Genomic DNA, 20,286 nt, shown 5'->3' on the forward strand with positions numbered 1-20,286 from the left:
GGCAATATTTTATGGGTTTGAGCCTAGTGACACAGACTGCTAATTTAGTGTGGTTCAGGAAACCAGGTTCATTATACTGGCTGGTGAATTTTCTCCTGGCTTACAAAATTCACAAAAGCTGCTTCTGCAATTTGATGGGTGCCATAGATGGGCATAAGAATGTTGAGTACAAACCTAAACGTTTCTCGGTCTGATTAACCTGCTGCTACAGTGGAACCTTCCTGCATGCCCACTGTAGCCATTACAGCACAGATTATAGCTTGCTCTTTGCCAAATTTCCCATTTAATTCTGAAATCCTTAATTTACACTTGTGATCAGCTTGACTATGTGATTGGTGGAACACCTCCCACAAAGCTCCTTGGGTGTCTGTCAGCTATTGTTCTAATATCCACTTATCTGTCTCAACTGCTTAATGTCCACCTCACTGTGTTGTTGTGTTAACAAGCACTCCCTGTCTGATCAGCCAAAACTGACCCAGGTTGAATCAATGCAGAGAAAATGGTTATCTAATCCTTTAGGGTGTTGATCTTTTTTTCTGGATATTCATCTCTGTTTCATAGCAAAATGCTGCATGGCATTGATTTAATTCTTTATGATTGCATTCAATAAAGGCAACTTCTTTCCTGAATATTGGTTCTGAGATAGTCAATCTAATAATCAGGAGTTTGCTACCTTGGATTCATGTTACTTGCCTTACTAAATGCCTTTAAAACAGATATTCTATTCAAGAGCATCTCCTGCCTTAAACCTAATTATATCTGTTGCCTGAAAAGGAAGAAGTCCAATTTTATTTTTGCTGACCAAGAATTTCTGTAATTGTCATATCTATTTCAGTTTTAAATAAATAATATTCTTGTTGATTGGGATGTGCAAACTGTGTTTCTTAATAATAATTTAAATTTTTTAGTAATTTGACTTTGTGAACAGATTGGAGCTTGAGTACTCCAGTAAGTGTGTCAGTTGTTGACTCCCCAGAATCTTTCCAATACTTTTAAGGCAAAACTGATTGAATTTATCACCATTTGAGAAACTTGTGGGACAACCCACTCACTTGATCTGAAGCCTTAAACACTCCCTCTCTGTTCACAAACACACTGCTGCAACTTGCCAAAAGATATTTCTCAGCACCCCTCAATCTTGCATTTTCAATGAACTAGTGTAACAATTATGTGAAAACATAGTGTACAAATTTGTCTGCAAGTCACACTCCAGACTGATTTAAAAATATCACCTTTCTTCCACTATCACTGGAGGCCACCCGCCTAATCATACTGTTCCCACCACAAGTACTGAAACTGTTCAAGATGCTGCAAGATTGCCCCACATTTACATATGAACAAAAACAAAAAAAAACATACTACCCATCTTTACTTTTTACTGATGAGCTCAGATCTTTTTGACCACATTTGATAAATACGAAACCCAACAATCCATCAGTTCCTATCATACAGGCAATCAAGAGAAAACTAGTTAACTGTCAAAGCTTACATTTGACATTTCATCATTCCCATGTGCCTATACTTGTGCTACTGCTGCGTCTGTAATTGCAGCATTGCTGATGGAAAGTAGCTCACCTAGTGGAGGAAAATGTAGATGGTTTTGGAGGCCAATTGTGTATGTAGGTCTTGGCTGAAAAGCCCTGTGCGGGTTGCAACAACAACCTGGGATAACCTGGATGAGATCCTGAGAGAGACTATTTGTTTCCTCTGTGGAGCCAATGTCAATTTACCATGGCAGGAGCCATGATTGGCTGTTGGAAGGCAGTTTACTGAAGTAGTGTGATATCAGAAAAGTCCCTGTAAACATCAATATTAACAGCTGTGATGGGAACAGTAAATTTTATAGTGGCAAGGTGAACCTATATAGCACATACTCAATTCCAAAGCAGGACTCAAACTTTTAATAGTTTTAGTTTATATGGAGATTGAAAAAAATAAAGCATTGGTCATTAAATACTGCATGATGCTTGGCCTCAAGAAAGCTGCATTAGAGCTAGCTGCAACTTTAATATGGTCAAAAGGAAATGTTTCAGGGTCCATATTGTGGTCCTCCCTCCAGGTCTCTTCTTCATGAGCCCTGCCCGGGGGTGTGGAGAAGTCATACTGCTTGGTCCCTCATCTTATCCCCCGGGTCTTAAGACACTCTTTTTGATGTCGTAGCTGTTCAACCTCGTCGTCAATCTCGCATCCTATTCCTGACACCAATGTGGCAAGCATTTAGTCCATAATGACAGACAAGGAAGCTTGTTAACTTAACCGTTTTATTGTGATAAACATAAAACAGACTGGCCACCATGACCTGGAGAGTGAACCCAACAAGTCTCGTACAGATGGGGGAGGTGACCATCACACACCCTGGTTACAGATAGGGTGACCCACAAATACACAAGCAAATAACTGTATAACCCAAGCTAAAATGTAACAGTAAATGAACTGGAATTTACCACCATAATCCCATAAAAGCATTTTAACACAAGAACAATAAACAGTACTGGTCATTAGAAAAAAGGGGGTGGGCTGTTGACCATGCACCCCCCTCCCCAGAGCGTTACAATATAAAATCTGTAGTGGATTGGTTGGTGATAGATCTCCCAGATCCCATCATATGTCACCCACCCTTTCAGATGATCTAATGATTCAGCAGCTTTTGGTGTAGGCTGCCCCTTCAATGTCCCTGTAGATGCAGAACTTGTGGGTGATCTAGTTCTTCGGGTAGCTGTTACCTTTGCTCCCTTTTCTAACCTATGTGCTTTTCACTGCAAGTGGATCCTATCTCTAAGCAACGCTGCACAAGAAATGATGCTGCAGTACCTCATCTAGTGTTTGAGTGGTTCAGATTAAATGGTAGGTATCTTCTAAATTGTTTGATTGCTTTAAGTTTATTGTTTGTATGGGGGGGGGAAGAAAAAGGCACCAGCGAGGATCACTATGAACCATTTTAAGAGGAGAGGGAAAATGGAAAAGCCCAGGTGCTTTCAGGATTTATCAACGGGCTGCAATCAGCATAAGAGGTCATTGGTGAGGTAGCGTGAGGTATGAAAAGAGCTTGGGTGCCTTCGGAACTTTTCAGCAGGCTAAAATCATAACGATCTATTAGGCTTTCAGTGTGGGCCAATAAAAGGAGGTGAGGCATAAGTGGAGCGGCCATGTGTGAGTGGACAGTGTTAGAGCGGTCAGGCTTTGGCTCAAAATACATTTATTATGAAAGTGTGTATACATTATACAACCTTGAGATCAGTCACAAAACAAACCCCTAAAGAACCCATTTAAAAAAAAAGACCATCAAACACCCAATGTACAGAGAAACAGAAAACAAATTGTGCAGACAATAAAAGTAGGCAAATGACTTCAGAACTGACCATGTGTCTTATTCCATTTACTTTCAGGAATGATTGAAACTGTTTTGCAACAAATGTGGTCCATTGTCACTGATTAAGTGTTCTGGAACACCAGTCCTTGAGAAGAGGCTTTTCAACACATCAATAGTATATGCAACTGTAGTGGAGGCTACTAGGAACAATTCTGGCCACTTTGTAGCTGCATTTACTGCTACCAAGAAATTTGTGCCCAGGGATGGAAAGGCACAGCTTTTGGCCTCTTCTGGACGTGTTGGCATCCCAAAGAGTGTATCTAATCCAGACCACTGTACAAAGCTTCGAGCCAATGCTTTAATTTGACCACACCTAGATGACTGGCATGTAATTCCTCCAACACTTTAGCTCTCAGTTTGGATGGTACAATTCTCAATCCCCACATAAGGCAACCCCCATCAAGGGCAAGTTTTTCTTGGCACAGGTAAAAATGGGGGAACTGGAATTTCTGCTGCGCATTCCAGCTATTTTGTGTTGCCTTGTAGATCTGAAACAGTGTGGAGTCTTTTCCGGTTTACCTTTGGATGATCTCTGCTATAGTTGAGAGACTTTTGATTTGCAATAGGGAGATTACGTAACAAGGAATGTCCTTTTTTGTAAATTTTTCAGTTATTTCCTTTTCCGGGGTAAACGGCACAATCCATCAGCATTTCCATAATTAATTTCTTGAATTCAGTCTTGTAAAAGTGGCCTCCAAGAAAAAGAGCCCATATCTGCATTTGTGCTGCTGCTATTAATGGAACACCCTTCTGTGGATTGAAAATGGATACCAGTGGTTGATGATCAGTAATGAGGGTAAGCTATCTCCCATAAAAGTACTGGTTGAAACATTTTACACCCTAAATCAGATTCAAGGCCTCTGTAAATCTGTATGTGATGCACTATCAATAACTCCAAAAGACTGGAAGTAGAGTAAGTACTGAAAGGCTTTTATTAGCAGTAAAATATGACCTCCACCATGCTGAGAATCTGCCCCTGGACTGAGATGAGAGGCAATGGCGCAATCACCTTTATTCAGGGTTCTGTGGGAGGAGCCACAGGAGTAGTCAACAGAGGGGCATGTCCAGACAGCTAACCCAGTTACAACATATATATGTTTACCACATTCACCCCTCCGTTTTTTTAAGAGAGTCCCATGGGGTGAAGTGACTGACAATATTTAAAACAAGTATATTTACAGGTCAAGTCTATCAGGTGGTCGAGTCCGTCGCTGTGATCTACGTAGCACTGGTGGTGATTGCACCGGCGTCGGTGGTTGTGCTGGCTCCGGCCTGACTTGAGGTGTCAGCATGTTAGGCGTCGGTAATTCCTCGTGCGTGTCTGTTGCGCCCTGTATAGGATAGTCATGTGGTGTCTGTGTAGGGCTTGGAGTGTGCGGTGTCTCGTGGGTATATATATCGGTGGATACGGGGTTAATAGTCACCATGGAGTGTTCGGGGTAGGGGCCCGGTGCTCCTGTGGACGCCAGGTCGCGGGTGGAGACCGTGTCCTCCCGCCCATCAGGTAAAACCAGATAGGCATACTGGGGGTTCGCATGAAGTATGTTAACTCCTCGCAAGTTTTCGGAGCAGCACTGGCCCCGGGGACGTCAGCCAAGTTGGTAGGGTGGTCCTAGTGGTTGACTTATAACCATATAACAATTACAGCACGGAAACAGGCCATCTCGGCCCTTCTAGTCCGTGCAGAACTCCTACTCTCGCCTAGTCCCACCGACCTGCACTCAGTCTATAACCCTTCATTCCCTTCCTGTCCATATATCTAGCCAATTTAACTTTAAACGACAACATCGAACCTGCCTCAACCACTTCTGCTGGAAGCTCGTTCCACACAGCCACCACTCTCTGAGTAAAGAAGTTCCCCCTCATGTTACCCCTGAACTTTTGCCCTTTAATTCTCAACTCATGTCCTCTTGTTTGAATCTCCCCCACTCTCAATGGAAAAAGCCTATCCACGTCAACTCTATCTATCCCCCTCATAATTTTAAATACCTCTATCAAGTCCCCCCTCAACCTTCTATGCTCCAAAGAATAAAGACCTAACTTGTTCTTCTGGGAAAAGAAAAGAGTTGCTCATGAGGGGTGGCATTGGTGGCCGTGCATAACAGGGAGCGGATGGAGTGGAGTGCCTCGGGAAGGACCTTCTGTCAGCGGGAGACCGGCAGTCTCTTTGACCTGAGGGCTAAGGGTGTGGCTTTCCACACTGTGGCATTCTCCTTCTCCACCTGTCCATTCCCCCAGGGATTAAAACTCGTGGTCCTACTAGTTGCAATACCCCTAGACAGCAGGTATTGGCGCAGCTCGTCACTCATAAACGAGGACCCTCTGTCACTGTGGACTTAGCATGGGTATCCGAACAGAGTAAAGATCTTGCGCAGGGCTTTTATAACTGATGTGGTAGTGGTATTGGGGCAGGGGATGGCAAAGGGGAACCGCGAGTATTTGTTGATAATATTAAGAAAGTACACATTGCGGTTGGTGGAGGGAAGGTGGCCCTTAAAGTCAACACTCAGTCGCTCAAAGGGGCGGGTGGCCTTGATTAGTTGTGCCTTTTTGGGTCGGTAGAAGTGCGGTTTGCACTCTGCGCAGACTTGGCAGTCCTTGGTCATCGTCCTGATCTCCTCATGGGAGTAAGGCAGGTTCAGGGTTTCACGATGTGGAAAAGCCAGGTGACCCCTGGGTGGCAAGGATCTACATGGAGGGTGTACAGCCGGTCGATCTGCGCGCTGGCATATGTTCCCCGGGATAGGGCATTGGGGGCTCGTTGAGCTTCCCAGGCCTGTACATTATGTCATAGTTGAAGGTGGAGAGTTTGATTCTCCACCTCCAGAATTTTATCATTTTTGATTTTGCCCCGCTGTTGGTTACTAAACATGAATGTGACTGAGCACTGGTCAGTCAGCAGGGTGAACTTTTTGCCGGCGAGATAGTGCGTCCAGTGCCTAACAGCTTCCACTATGGCCTGGGCCTCTTTCTCCACCGCGGAGTGCCGAATTTCAGGGCCTTGAAGGGTACGGGAGAAGAACACCACCAGTCTTCCCACCTGGTTGAGGGTAGCAGCCAGCGCGAAGTCGGAGGCATCACTCTCTACTTGGAAGGGAATGGCCTCGTCCAACACATGCATTGCTGCTTTGGCAATGTCCCCTTTAATGCAGCTGAAGGCCGCGCGGGCCTCGGCTGAGAGGGGGAATATGGTGGACTTGACCAGGGGGCGGGCCTTGTCTGCGTAGTTAGAGACCCATTGGGCGTAATATGAAAAGAAGCCCAGGCACCTTTTGAGGGCTCTGAGGGTGTTGGGAAAAGGGAGTTCCAACAGAGGCTGCATACGGTTGGGGTCAGGGCCAATGACTCCGTTCTCCATGACACACCCAAGGATAGCAAGTCGGGTGGTTCCGAACACACACTTGTCCTTGTTATTAGGTGAGATTGAAAGCTTTGGCCGCTTGGAAAAACTTTTGGAGGTTGTGGTCATAATCCTGCCAGTCGTGACCACAGATGGTGATGTTATCCAGATCTGAGAACGTGGCCTTCAGTTGGCAGTGGTCCACCATCTGGTCCATTTCCCTCTAGAAGACAGATACACCATTCGTGACACCGAAGGGGCGTGCAGGAATTGATAAAGCCTGCTGTCCGCCTCGAAGGCAGTGTAAGGGCGGTCCTCCCGGCGGACGGGGAGCTGATGGTAAGCGGATTTTAGATCTATGGTCGAGTACACCTTGTACTGTGCTATCTGATTGACCATATCCGTGATGCGGGGTAGAGGGTATGTGTCGAGCTGCGTGAACCACAGGAGTACATTCAGCCAGAGACTCATTCCTCCGAGATGCAGCACAGAGCGTCATAGGAAGTCATTCCTGCCTGTGGCCATCAAACTTTACAACTCCTCCCTTGGAGGGTCAGACACCCTGAGCCGATAGGCTGGTCCTAGACTTACTTCATAATTTACTGGCATAATTTACATATTACTATTTAACTATTTATGGTTCTATTACTATTTATTATTTATGGTGCAACTGTAACGAAAACCAATTTCCCCCGGGATCAGTAAAGTATGACTATGACTATTGATGGTCTGGCTATAGTCCACGACCATCCTATTTTTCTCCCAGTTCCGAACAACGACCACCTGCGCCCTCCAAGGACTTGTGCTTGCCTCAATGACCCCCTCCCTGAGCAGCCGCTGCACCTCCGACTTAATGAAGGCTCTGTCCCCCGCACTGTACCTCCTGCTTTTAGTTGCCACAGGTTTACAGTCGGGAGGTCAGGCTGGCGAACAGCGGTGGGGGAGGGATCTTGAGGGTGGAGAGGCCACAAGTGGTGTCCGTAGTGTGGCTGTTGGCATGGTGTTGGGTGGGATGTGTGGGTCGGTGTGTGGGGGTGGTCAGTAGCGGGGTATGTGACATATTCCTACAAAACTAAGGATTTCCGACAGTGATTGGTGGGAGGGGCCCGTCATACTTCATTGTCACGCTTTTCAGGTGGCTTTGGAAGTCGAGCCCCAATAGCACAGGGGCACACAGTTGAGGCATGACCAGTAATTAAAGTCTCAATATTTTGTGCCCTGCACCACTAGTGTCGCTACACCCTCCCCCCCCCCCCCGGATGTCTGATGTATGCGACCCGGAAGCCATGGCGACCCTCTGACTTACCAGCCGTATTGCGAGTCTGCAATACTGCACCATGTCCAGGTGGATAAAGCTCTCCGTGCTGCCCGTGTCAAACAGGCAGCTTGTCCTGCGCCCCTCCACCAGGATGTCCATCATTGACCTTGCGAGCTGGTGGGGAGCACTTTGGTTGAGGGTCACGGAGGCCAGGGTTGAGTCGCTGTCTTGGTCCGGCACGGTGGGGTGCCCCATGAGCACCCGTGCGTCATAGGTGGTGGGAGGTAGCGCCGTCCAAGGTGGCCGACCCCGTGCCTCGCACACAGTGCTGCTCGATCCCGCTTGCAGTTTGGACTTATAGGCCTTGGCGAAGTGGCCCTTCTTTCTGCAGCTGGAGCAAGTAGCTTCTCGGTTTGGGCAGCGTTTCTGGGGGTGCTTCTCGAGTCTGCAGAAGTAGCACTTCATGGACTCGTGACTGGCAGCAGCCATGGTCGTTTCACCGACGGGTTGCGGGGTCTGCGGCGCCCACAAGGCCATTGGGAGATCGGGTGCCTGGAGAGCCTGAGTTGTGCAGAGCCGCCTGCAGCGTGTCAGCCAGCTCTGTCGCCGAACGTAAGGTAAGATCAGCTTGTTCCAGCAGCCGCTGGTGCACATACACTGACCTGGTCCCCGTGATGAAGGTGTCTCTCACTAGGAGCTCCGCATGCTGTTCGGCTGTCAGTTCTCGGCAATCGCAGGTCTGCACGAGTGTCTGTAGGGCCCGGAGAAGCTCAGAACTCGACTCCCTGGGCCACTGCTGCCGCGTCGCTAATCGATGGCGCGCCTAGACGGTGTTTACCAGCCACAGGTATTGTCTTTTGAGGGCTCTCATCGCGCTGTCGTAGCTCGGCTTGTCTGATCATCGAGTAGACCCGTGGACTGACCCTGGAGAGGAGAACTCTGCGCTTCGCGGTGGACTCGGTCACTTCAATCTCCTCTAGGTATGATTCGAAGCAGGCCAGCCAGAGTTCGAAAATGTTTCCAGCTTCAGGTGTTTGCAGGTTGAGGTCTAACTTGTCGGGTCTCAGAACGCGTTCCATGCTTTAAATTACTGCTAATAAAATTGATGCACTATTAATAACTCCAAAAGACTGGAAGTAGAGTAAATACTGAAAGGCTTTTATTAGCAGTAAAATGTGACCTCCACCATGCTGAGTATCTGCCCCTGGACTGAGGAGGAGGAGCAATGGCGCAATCACCTTTATTCAGTGAACTGTGGGAGGAGCCACAGGAGCAGTCAGCAGAGGGGCGTGTCCAGACAGGTAACCCAGTTACAACATATATATGGTTTACCACAGTATGTAATTTTTCTTTGTAGCTGTAAGGAAATGTAATGCAAAGGCTTCCATCGCTCATAACATGTAATATGTAACTATACCATAGGTGAGGTGTCACATGCAAGTTTCACTGGATGATATAGATCATAATGTACAGCGACTGATGTCGTCATTGCCTTTGCCAGCTCACAATGCTTTGTCCATTGCCATTTCTTCTTGATCTGTAGTAATCAGTTCAAGGGGAGGAGCAGAGAAGCCAGGTTTGGCAGAAACCTGTTGTAGTAATTGACAAACCCTAAAAAGGACCACAACTTTGACGTGTCCTTCTGCCTTGGGCCATCCACCACTGCTTGAATTTTCTCAGCACACTTGTGTAAATCCTTATCCATCAATGGTGTGACCATAGTAAGTGATGCTTGGTGTAAAGAATTCACACTTGTTGCATCATGCTCTGAACCCATAATCTTCTATTCTTTTTTACACTGTCCAGAGATTTTGGAGATATTCGTTGTCATCTTTACTGGTAACAATGATATCATTCAGGTTACACTGAGTGCCTGGGCAGCCCTGCAGCACCTGGTTCATAGCTTTCTGCCTGAGTGCAGGTGCAGATGCTACTCCAGATATGCCTATTATAGTGATAAAGCCCTTTGTGATTGTTTATGGGGTGAGAAACACTTTGGACTCTTCTTCAATCTCTATTTGTAGGTAGGCCTCAGTCAAGTCAAATTTGCTGCAGTGTTTTCCTCTAGAAAAGTTTGCAAAGATATCCTCTATCTTGGGCAGAGGGTATGCATGTATTTTCAGTACTGGCTTGATGTTGACCTTAAAAATCACCACAGATCCTGACAGACCAGTTCTTCTTGGCTTCTGGGGCCACTGTCATTGCCCATGGGTTCCACTCAACCTTGGAAAGAATTCTTTCAGACTCCATGCAATCTAGCTCACAGATGGCTTTATCACAGGAAATGGATGGGCTTTGCAAAACTTGGGTGTGGCATTTTCATTTAACTCTATAGTACTCCGTAAAGGTCTTTGGCACATGTATTGCATATAGTTAGAGTGCCTAAGACTTTTGCACAGTACTGTACCTTTAAAAATCCAATTCCTCGTATACCTTTCACACTAAAATGAAGTATAATTAATATTGGGGTAGCTGAACTTCACAACTGCTATAGTCCTATTACCTTTGTGTCTCACTGTCATCTGCGTATCTGCTCTTCAACCTCATGCTGACTGTTAGGTCTGCAGTAATCCCTGCAAAATATTCCCCATTTTTTGTTTGTTCCTAAGTTTTACCTTTATTTGAAGAGTCTTTTTGGATATCCTTTCTTGTAACTGCAGTATTAGGTTCTGACTAATGCAGTGCCTATCTTTTACAACCAGCTTCTTCCTCTTGCTATCATGCCGGAAGATTTTATACCCTGGAATATTGAGTTGCCAGTCTTGCCCTCTGTTCAGCTGTGTCTCTGTAATAACAACAATATCATATTCCCATATGCTGATCATCACTTATGATCATCTGCCTTACAAGTCAGACTCATTAATTTAAAACAAATGCATTTAGTCTTACATTCCTTATTTTGCCTATTTTTGTTTTCCCTATTGGGCTGACTTGGTTTTCTTTGACTGCACTACCCTAACAACTCTACACCTACTGTATGCATCTTTTCCTTGCCAAATTACAGTAGTTTAAATCCTTCCTACAGCTCCTCCCTCAAGAATGTTAGTCCTGTTTCAGTTCAATGTTGGGAGGTGGGCACTGACAGCAGTAACAAATCAATGCTGAGTGCTTGCCAAGTAAGTTAAGAATAAATAAAACTGAAATACTGTCTTGAAGATCATTTTCCCCCGGGATCAATAAAGTATGACTATGACTATGACTATTTGTAAGATGGGTATTGGAAAAACTAGCAAGTAGAAAAGGATGTCTTAAAAAGAACAGAGAAAATAAATAGAGGGCAAACTCCAAGAAGTGTAAATCTACTAAGAGTTTCTACAAATATATAAAAAAGGAGTAAGGTAAATGCTGGTTCCTTAGTGGATAAGATTAGCAGAGCCTTTGGAGGAATATTTCACATCTGTCTTCATAGTGGAATACTCTAAAAGTATCCTAATAATGGTGAAAAGTGTAAAGAGGGGAGAATCTTAGTATAATTGCTATTACTAGTGTAACATGCTGTAGGGTTTCACTGCTGTGTAACATACTGTAAGGTTTCACGGATACTGTAATGGTTTCTCCCAGCAATGTTTTGGTTATGACTAGAGATAACGGGGTTTGGAATGCTGTTGTTCTTGTGATCTGGAAGAGAGATTTTCACGGGCTTTTGCCAGGGAGAGATGAGGAGAGAAGACATGAATGGAGAGAGTTGGTAGACCACCGGACGGGGTGGACTTGGAGCAAAGGTCTGAAGGGCAGGGACGATCGGAGGAGATCGATGGTGGACGATCGACTTATCAGTGAGCTCCAACATTGCGCAACGGACTGTTTAATAAGATTGGGCCCTTTTTTTTGTTTCTTTACTGACCATATAGTTAAAGTAAGAATTATAAAGCTTAATCATTTAATCGTATATTGTGTACTGTTCGTTATTTCGGGGTGCTGATTTGTAACAGGGGACACATCACACAGCATCCACCCAAACGAGATGCTACAAAATTAATGAGACTAAAAACTAACAAGCCCCCTCACCTACTTGTAATCTGACAATTATTTTTAAGAAGGGAAAAAATAGCAAATGTAATATCCCTTATTAAAGAAAGAGGGAGTCAGTTAACCTGACAACTATCATCAGGGAAAATGCTAAATAACAATCATTAAAGAAAAATTAGCTGGATATTTGGAAAATTCAATCAAACAATCATGGTTTGTGGCTGAAAATTGTATTTGACAATTCATTAGAGCTTGAAGATGTAATAAACAGGGTGTGTGATGGGGAAATCAGCAGATATGATGCATTCAAATTTCTAGAAAATGATACAGGAAAGATAACTGAATACAAATAAAGTGCACATGCGCCGGTCGTACATGCAGCCTGTTACAGCCGTTCCGATCAGTATTCTTACTTTTTTCTTCTTACTTTTTAACTTACGTTATTTTTTGTATTTTTTTTGACGGTAACACGTCAAAGCTGCACCCTCTCTAATATGCTGGTAGAGAGAGTTGTATTTGGGTTTTTACACTGGAAATAGTTACATTCCGACACGTTTCATTAGCGGGACAGAAGCATGGTCGCATTGTTTATTCCAGGGACCAGCTGTTTGCGCTTATGCCGGCTGGTTTAGCGAGCAGAGCGGCTGACACCCCTGCTGAAATCTGGAGGAAAACACACAGAGGATGTGGAGGGGGATCACAAAGTCGAGGAAAGAGGACCGGGTTGAGACAACAGAGACTTATGGAGAAGAGGAGTTCAGTGGGTAATAAAATGGACGAGTTCACGGTGCTAGCCAGGCATCAGAGAACATTTCGGGAGTGCAGTGTTATGTGTTTCACTGGAACGGGGCTGCACGAGGACATACCCGATCAAAACTTTTCCATAGACGGCTTCCAGACCGTTCAGGCTGACCAGAAGTGCACTGAGAGCGGTATGCCTACAGGAGTTGGGGACTTGCTGTTCTGGTTAACAACAGATGGTGCAATCCGGGTCATATGACGATCGAGGAACGTGTTTGTAGACCGGATATTGAACTTTTTACCGTTGGACTTCGGCCATATTCCACGGAGATACAACACTGGGCGGCACATGAGGTTGTTCCTGCCTGTGGCCATCGAACTTGCAGCTCCTCCTGTGGAGGATCAGACACCCTGAGCCAATAGACTGGTCCTGGACTTATTTTCCATCTGGCATAGTTTGCATTTTGCTGTTTGGTTGTTTGTGGTTTTTGTATTGCTATATTTATGCTCTATTCTTGGTTGGTGCGGCTGTAATGAAAACCAATTTCCCTTGGGATCAATAAAGTATATCTATCTATCTATAAATTTGTGGCTTTAATGGTAATATATTAGCTAAGATAGAAAATTGGGTAAATGGCTAATGGTTGGCATCCAATTGTCTCAAAGGACAATGGGTCATCATGAGCCTGGGCAGAAAGTATAGAGGTCCTGACATGCCCAGTCATCAAGTTCCCCCTCTCGACCTCACCAGTGTAGTCCAAAGGAAAGCTTATGAAGCAATGCATTTGACTGCAGAAGCTGTCGGAAGGATGTTCAATAACGTCCAGCCACCTGAGGGGCTCCACTCCGAATTTGCTGTTTGGGTTTACTCCCCTAGCCTTCGTCTCTCCTGTTTCTGCCCACAAGGCAGTGGGGTTATTTACCCATAGCTGGGGATCTGGTTCATAAGTACCAGGGCATGTCCACATTAAAAATAAAAGTTGAGATAAATGGGTAATTTTTATTTTGGTAAGCTGGAACTACAAGAATGCCATAGAGTTCATTTCCAGGATCTTAACAGTCAGGATCAGGTTCTTTTCACCAAGTTATATGATGTGAAATTTTTTGTTTTGTAGCAGCAGTAGTACAATGCAAAGACTTAAAATTACTACCAATTGCAAAAATAAATAGTGCAAAAAAGGAATTATGAGATAATGCTCAGCCACTTTAGAAATCTGATAGCGAAGGAGATATTCTTAAATCCTTCAGTGTGGGTCTTCAGGATCTTGTACCTCCTCCCTGATGATTGTTATGTGAAGAGGCCGTATTCTGGATGGTGAGCATCCTTAGTGATGGATGCTGTCTTCTTGAAGACCTTGATGATGGGGAAAGTTATGTCCATCCATGATGGTCTGGCTAAATCTATACCTTCTATAGCTTCTTGCGATACTGTGCATTGGATGCTCCATAACATACTGTAAAGCAATCAGTGAGAGTGCTCTCCATAGTACATATATAGAAATTTGTAAGAATTTTTATGACATATCAAAGTTCTTCAATCGCCAAAAGAACTAGAGCCGCTAGCATGCCTAAGTTGTTTCCATGGCTTGCAGTTGATTTTGTCAAAAGTTTGGATGTGTATGAAAGCCTTTGATTACCACCCCCTTCCTCCCTAGTATCTCAGTTACTGGCTAAATTGTCATGTGCAGTTTTTTCCTTTTTATTCAAGAATAACTGCTGCTACAGGAGAAAAATATCATTTGATTAATTGTTAATGAACTTTCCTGACTTCCATCACATGTACATTAATGCCCGTTATCTTTTAATTACGCTAACATAAATTATACGCAGTAATTGGATAAATAGAAGCAAGGAAAATTCCATGAATAAATTCCCATTTACTTGCGGATTTTTTTCTTGTATCTACTTTTACTTTAACTGTAATTGAAATAACAGCAATTCTTTTAGTTCTTTCTGTGCTCTACTACAAAGCTTTACTACAATACGTATTAAAGAACGGAAACAAATTAAGCACCCCCATTTGATCCTTGCGATTATCACAATGTATGTGTTTATTTTACTAGGTAATTACTTTGTAGAAATAACTCAGTAAATTATGGCTGATTTTATTTTATAATTTCACATTTATCTCTATCCCAAGCTGCAGTGTTGTTGGACTGTCAACATTTGTTAATGTTCCATAGCAAACTCCTCTCTGCTAACTATATGGTTTCATTATTTTTTTCCTTTTTCTATGCAGCTCATATGAAGTTGATCTTTATATTTCCAATTTAGGAAAAACAATGTGCTTAAAGTTTTGGTGAATTCATGTCCAACATTTAATTCCATATTTGTACTGTTATGCAAATTAAAATATTGACCTGTTGGTTTCTCCCAGCGATTTTAACATTTGCTGTATGGTTTTACTTTTCCCTTTTATAATCTCTTCTGTGTTCCCAAAGCTGTGTTTATTATGAACTGTTTTTGCAATATTTGTGTAGCTTGGTGATCATAACTCAGCTGACATGATATCTTGGTCCTCTTGTACAACCCCTTCTTTCTGTACTGCAGTTTCCATTTCAAGCCTTTTGAGAAATCAAAAGGTTGAACGTACACTGAAAGCACTTGGAGTTTAATGAAGATGGCACTATATTCTTGTGTCTTTACTATTCTTTCCTTATTTATATGCCATAAGTATCATGGTTGTGCAATGCTGCTCTGAAGATTTCTTTGCTAAATTGTGTCACAAAAAATGTTAACTCATTGCATTGGTTACACACAGGACACCTGCTCTGACTTTCAAGAAGAACAGAAGAGATAGAAGTATGATATGTAACACAGCTCAGAGTCTACTTTGCTAATGATAATCAATTTTTGCCTCGATAGCAATGGAAGCTGAGACCTAGGCCATTAGATATTGCATGATGATTCAGTCTTCAAGTGTTGATCACTAGTTCTGTGCTTGAGAGCATGATCTGGCAAACCATATATAAGACTGAACTTCTCCATGTTCTGTGACATTTCAGGCCGGCTCGCCAATGTCAAACATCTTTCTGTACACACCAAACATTCATTAAGATCCTCATTGGAGGTTTTTTGGAAAGGAACATGTGTACAGTAACTATCTAGATAGTTATACCAGTCTGGCTGGCTGCATGCTCCTTATACCTGGTGACTTACTGCATTCAGATCCAACTTCTAAAACTACCTTCAACAATATGAAATAGGCTGGTTTTAGAGCTACATGCCAGATCAAATGATGGGTTACTTTCTTCTTCAATGTTATGTGATGCAGAATGTCTGTCCCTGGTCAGAAATGAGACTGAAAAGAGGAAGGCTGCAGGTTATGGTCTTGATGAGAGGAGATGCTTAGAATACTGTATTTCCATCTTTTAATCTCAAGAGATGGTGAGAGGTAAATCAGTTTTGAAGAAGAGAAATTGATATGGACATGTTTTTTAGTTTTAACAAACTCAGCACTGCCACTAGCCTCTGTAATGAATAAGAACTACTTTTCCACACTCTGGGGGTGGGGGGGGGTGGGGGGGACTGGCTTTTCTTTTTGCCACTAGTTATATGACACTTTCTGCTGCCGTCAGGCTGTTAGTGTGTTTAATGAAGGTGTCAAGGTGTGTTCATGTGACATACCTGCATGTGACATACATAGCTAGTAAATTATATATGCAAGTTCAGTATATAAGGTATATAAGATTGTCAATGGCATGAAACTCTGTGGAAAAAGTATGTTGCAACTGTTGCAAGGAGGATATTGTGACTCTGCAATGGGATATAGCTACCATAAGATATAGGAGCAGAATTGGACCATTTGGCCCATCGAGTCTGCTCTGCCATTTCATCATGGCTGATCCATTTCCCCTCTCAACCCCAATCGCCTGCCTTCTCCCCATATCCCTTCATGCCCTGTCTACTCAAGAGTCTTATTAACTTCTGCCTTGAATATACCCATTGATAGCCTCCACATCCCCTGTGGCAACAAATTCCAAAGATTCACCACATTCTGGCTCGAGAAATTCCTCCTCATCTCTGTTCTAAAAGGACACCCTTCTATTCTGAGGCTGTGTTCTCTGGTTTTAGACTCTCTCACCAGAGGAAACATCCTCTCCACATCCACTCTATCAAGGCCTTTTAACATTAGATAGGTTTCAGTTATGTCACCCCTTATTCTTCTGAATTCCAGTAAGTAGAGGCCCAGAGCCATCAACCACTCCTCATATGACAAGCCTTTCAAACCTGGAATCATTTTGATGAACCTCCTTTGAACCCTCTTCAATGTCGGCACATACTTTCTTGGATAAGGGGTTTAAAACTGCTTAGAGTACTCAAGTAAGGCCTTATCAGTGCTTATAAAGCCTCAACATTACACCTTTAGTTTTATATTCTAGTGCTCTTGAAATGAATGCTAACATCACATTTGTCTTCCTCGCCACCAACTCGGCCTGCAAATTAATGTTTAAGGAATCCTGATAAGGACCCCCGAGTCCCTTTACGCCTCAGATTTTTGAATTTTCACCTCAGATTTTTGAATTTTCTCTCCATTTAGAAAATAGTGTACCCTTGTGACCATGTGACCAGGCACTTCCCAACACTGTATTCCATCTGCACTTTTGTCTATTTTCCTAACCTAAGTCCTTCTGTAGCCTCATTACTTCAAAACTACCTGCCCCTCCACCTATTTTCGTATTATCTGCAAGCTTTGCAACAGCCGTCAATTCTTTCTCAATCTTTGTTATTAAGTTTCAAATTGATAAACATAACAATGATAATAATACAAAGAGATCGGGATTACATTAATAATGGTTAACGTATACAGACACAGACTCCGAGTAACATATGTAATTTAAGCCTCCCAATCTCTTAATAACCGAACGTGAAAAAGATTCAAAAATTTTATACAAAGAAAAAGTCCCCCTACACTAAAAAAAAACAAAAAAAAAACAAAACAAAGGCTGGGCTGCCATGTTTCATCGGTTAAGATCATTATTTGTCATTAACTCCACTCCTCCATACGCAAACAAAAGTTATTGAAAAGGATTCAGAAAAGGTCAGCTTACATCATATGAAAATGTTGAATAAATGGCCTCCAAGTTTCTTCAAATCGATAGTACCACTCCTAATTTTTTCCAAGTTTAAACATGTTATAGTTTGGGAAAACTATTGAAATGTAGGGGGATTAGAATCTTTCCATTTAAATAAAATGGATCTTCTGACTATTAATGTAACAAATGCAATCAAATGGCTTGAAGGGGATAAATGACTAGAGTCTATCACTGGTAATCCAAAAATTGCAGTAATAGGATGAGGTTGTAAATCAATACACAAAACTGAAATAATATCAAAAATGTCTTTCCAATATTTTTCCAAAAGAGGACAAGACCAGAACATATGTGTCAAGGAAGCTACCTCAGAATTACATCTGTCAGACAGGATTTATATGGCAATAAGAACGTCAATTCTGTCATTCAAGTCATTGACGTAGTAGGTGAACACTTGTCAAATGGAGTTTAATGTGAAAAAATATGAGGTCATGCATTCTGGTAAGAAGAATCAAAAAGCATACTTTTATGCAGATTGGTATACTTCAGAGAGACCTCAGTGTTTTTGTGTGTGAATCACAAAATGGCAGCAGGATCATAAACACAAAAGATTATACAGATGCTAGAAATCCGGAGCAATGCACACAAAAAATGCTGGAAAAGTTCAGCAGGTCAGTTAACATCTAGGGAAGTGAACAAACAGTTGATGTTTCAGGACGAAACCTTTCATTAGTACTGGAAAGGAAGGGGGAAGGAACCAGATAAGAAGATGGGGGAAGATGAAGGAGTACACACTAGATGACAGGTGAAGCTAGATGTGTGGGGGAAAGAAGTAAGAAGCTGGGAGGTGAAAGGTGAAAAAGGTAACCTAGTGGGAATGAAGTATTGGTCCTCCAATCTGAGAGTAGCCTCATCGTGGCAGTAGAGGAAACCACAGAATGACATATTAGAATGTAGATTGAATTAAAATGGTTGGCCACAATTTTGCTTTCTGTGGATGGAGCAGAGGTGCTTGACAGAGTGGTCCCCCTGTCGACGTTGGGTTTCACCAATGTAGAGGAGGCCACATTGAGAGATGAAGACAGAGTGAATGAAGAAAGGGAGAAGATGTGTCAGAAATGAACCAAGTGAATTTAAGGTTAGGGTGGAAGTTGGATGCAAAGTGGTGAAATTGACGAGCTCATTGTGAGTGCATGTAGCAATACTAATGTAGTTGTCAATGTAGAGTTGGAGAGCATTGCCAGAGAAAGCTTGGAACATGGAGCCAATGAAAACATCACACACAAATAAAGACTGGCAAACAACCAATGTGCAAATACAAACAAAAAAAACAATAAATAAGCAAATAAATTATATTGAGAGCATGTGTTGCAGGGCCCTTAAAAGTGAGTCTGTAGGTTGTGGAATCAGTTCAGTGTTGTGGTGAATAAATTTGTCCACTCTGGTTCAGAAGCCTGATGGTTGAAGGGTAATATCTGTTCCTGAACCGGGTAGTGTGGGATCTAAATCTCCTATACCTTCTTCCCAATGGCAGCAGTGAAAAGAGAGCATAGCCTGAATGGTCGGGAACCTTGATGATGGATGCTGCTTTCTTGTGGCACTTAGATGAGTATTTGAATCACTTGGGCATAAAAAGATATGGATGAAATGCAGGAAGATGGGATAAGTGCAGCGCCTGCTGGTTGGCATAAAAGTAGCTGAATGGTCTATTTCCACGTTGTTTATATTTTTGTGACTCAGCTTTTGAGAAGAGATGGCTCTCAAATTATGGGAAGCGGTCTTAATATTAAAATTTATTATGCTTTGCAATAAGGGCAATTTGGTAGAGGAATTTTGTCTTTATAAAGTTAAATGCAAGACCCATTCTCTCTTATGCTTAAATGAATGAGTCAAGAATTACTTGGAGCACAGCCTTCAAGTGCAAACAAATGCTGACACCCTATGGAAAGAAGGTCATTCAGATTTCACCAGTCAAGCTGCAGAGAGCTTTTGCTTTCCAAGTATTATATACAAAGTTTGCTATTATATAAAAAAAACTCATTATCTGTATTCAATTCCTGTTAGAAGTTATGATATAAACTTTTTAATTGTCTACTCTATTAGGACAGACAAAATAGTAGTAGCAGTGAATTCCAGTTAATTGGGATACTTTGGGACCTGTACAATTTGCCCCAATTAAACAGCTGCCCCGATTAGCTGAATTTGTTTGCTGTAAGCATGGTGTAGTGTCTAACAGCCACACAAGTGCAACTGATGTTAGTTAGAAGCGTTCAGCAATCGTCTCCTGTTTCAATTAAGTAGCATAATATCCCAAATAAGTGAAGGGTACCCCAGCTATTTTCTCAATTAATTTTTGTTCTTTAACAATTGTCTCAAATGAGCGGCTGTCGCAATTAACCAATAGCCCAATTAACTGGAACCCACTATATACAGAAATCAAACTTAGCAAGTCACACTATAAAAAGCTTGGAGATACAAAGTAACACACATTACTTATTCTGTGTTGAACGCTGCTACTGACCAAATTTCCTGCATATAAGCAAAGTGTGTTTGTTTTTATACACCAAATGCTATC

The 20,286-nt window shown here is 42.8% G+C and overlaps 1 protein-coding gene across 5 annotated transcripts in view; it reads left to right on the forward strand.

Moving 5' to 3' along the window:
• ppfia2 (PTPRF interacting protein alpha 2) overlaps window positions 1-20,286 on the forward strand; it is a 352,206-nt gene that overhangs the window by 39,961 nt on the left and 291,959 nt on the right. The window lies entirely within an intron of this gene.

Source organism: Mobula hypostoma, chromosome 9 (assembly GCF_963921235.1).
Source record: "Mobula hypostoma chromosome 9, sMobHyp1.1, whole genome shotgun sequence".
NCBI classification, from domain to species: Eukaryota; Metazoa; Chordata; class Chondrichthyes; order Myliobatiformes; family Myliobatidae; genus Mobula; species Mobula hypostoma.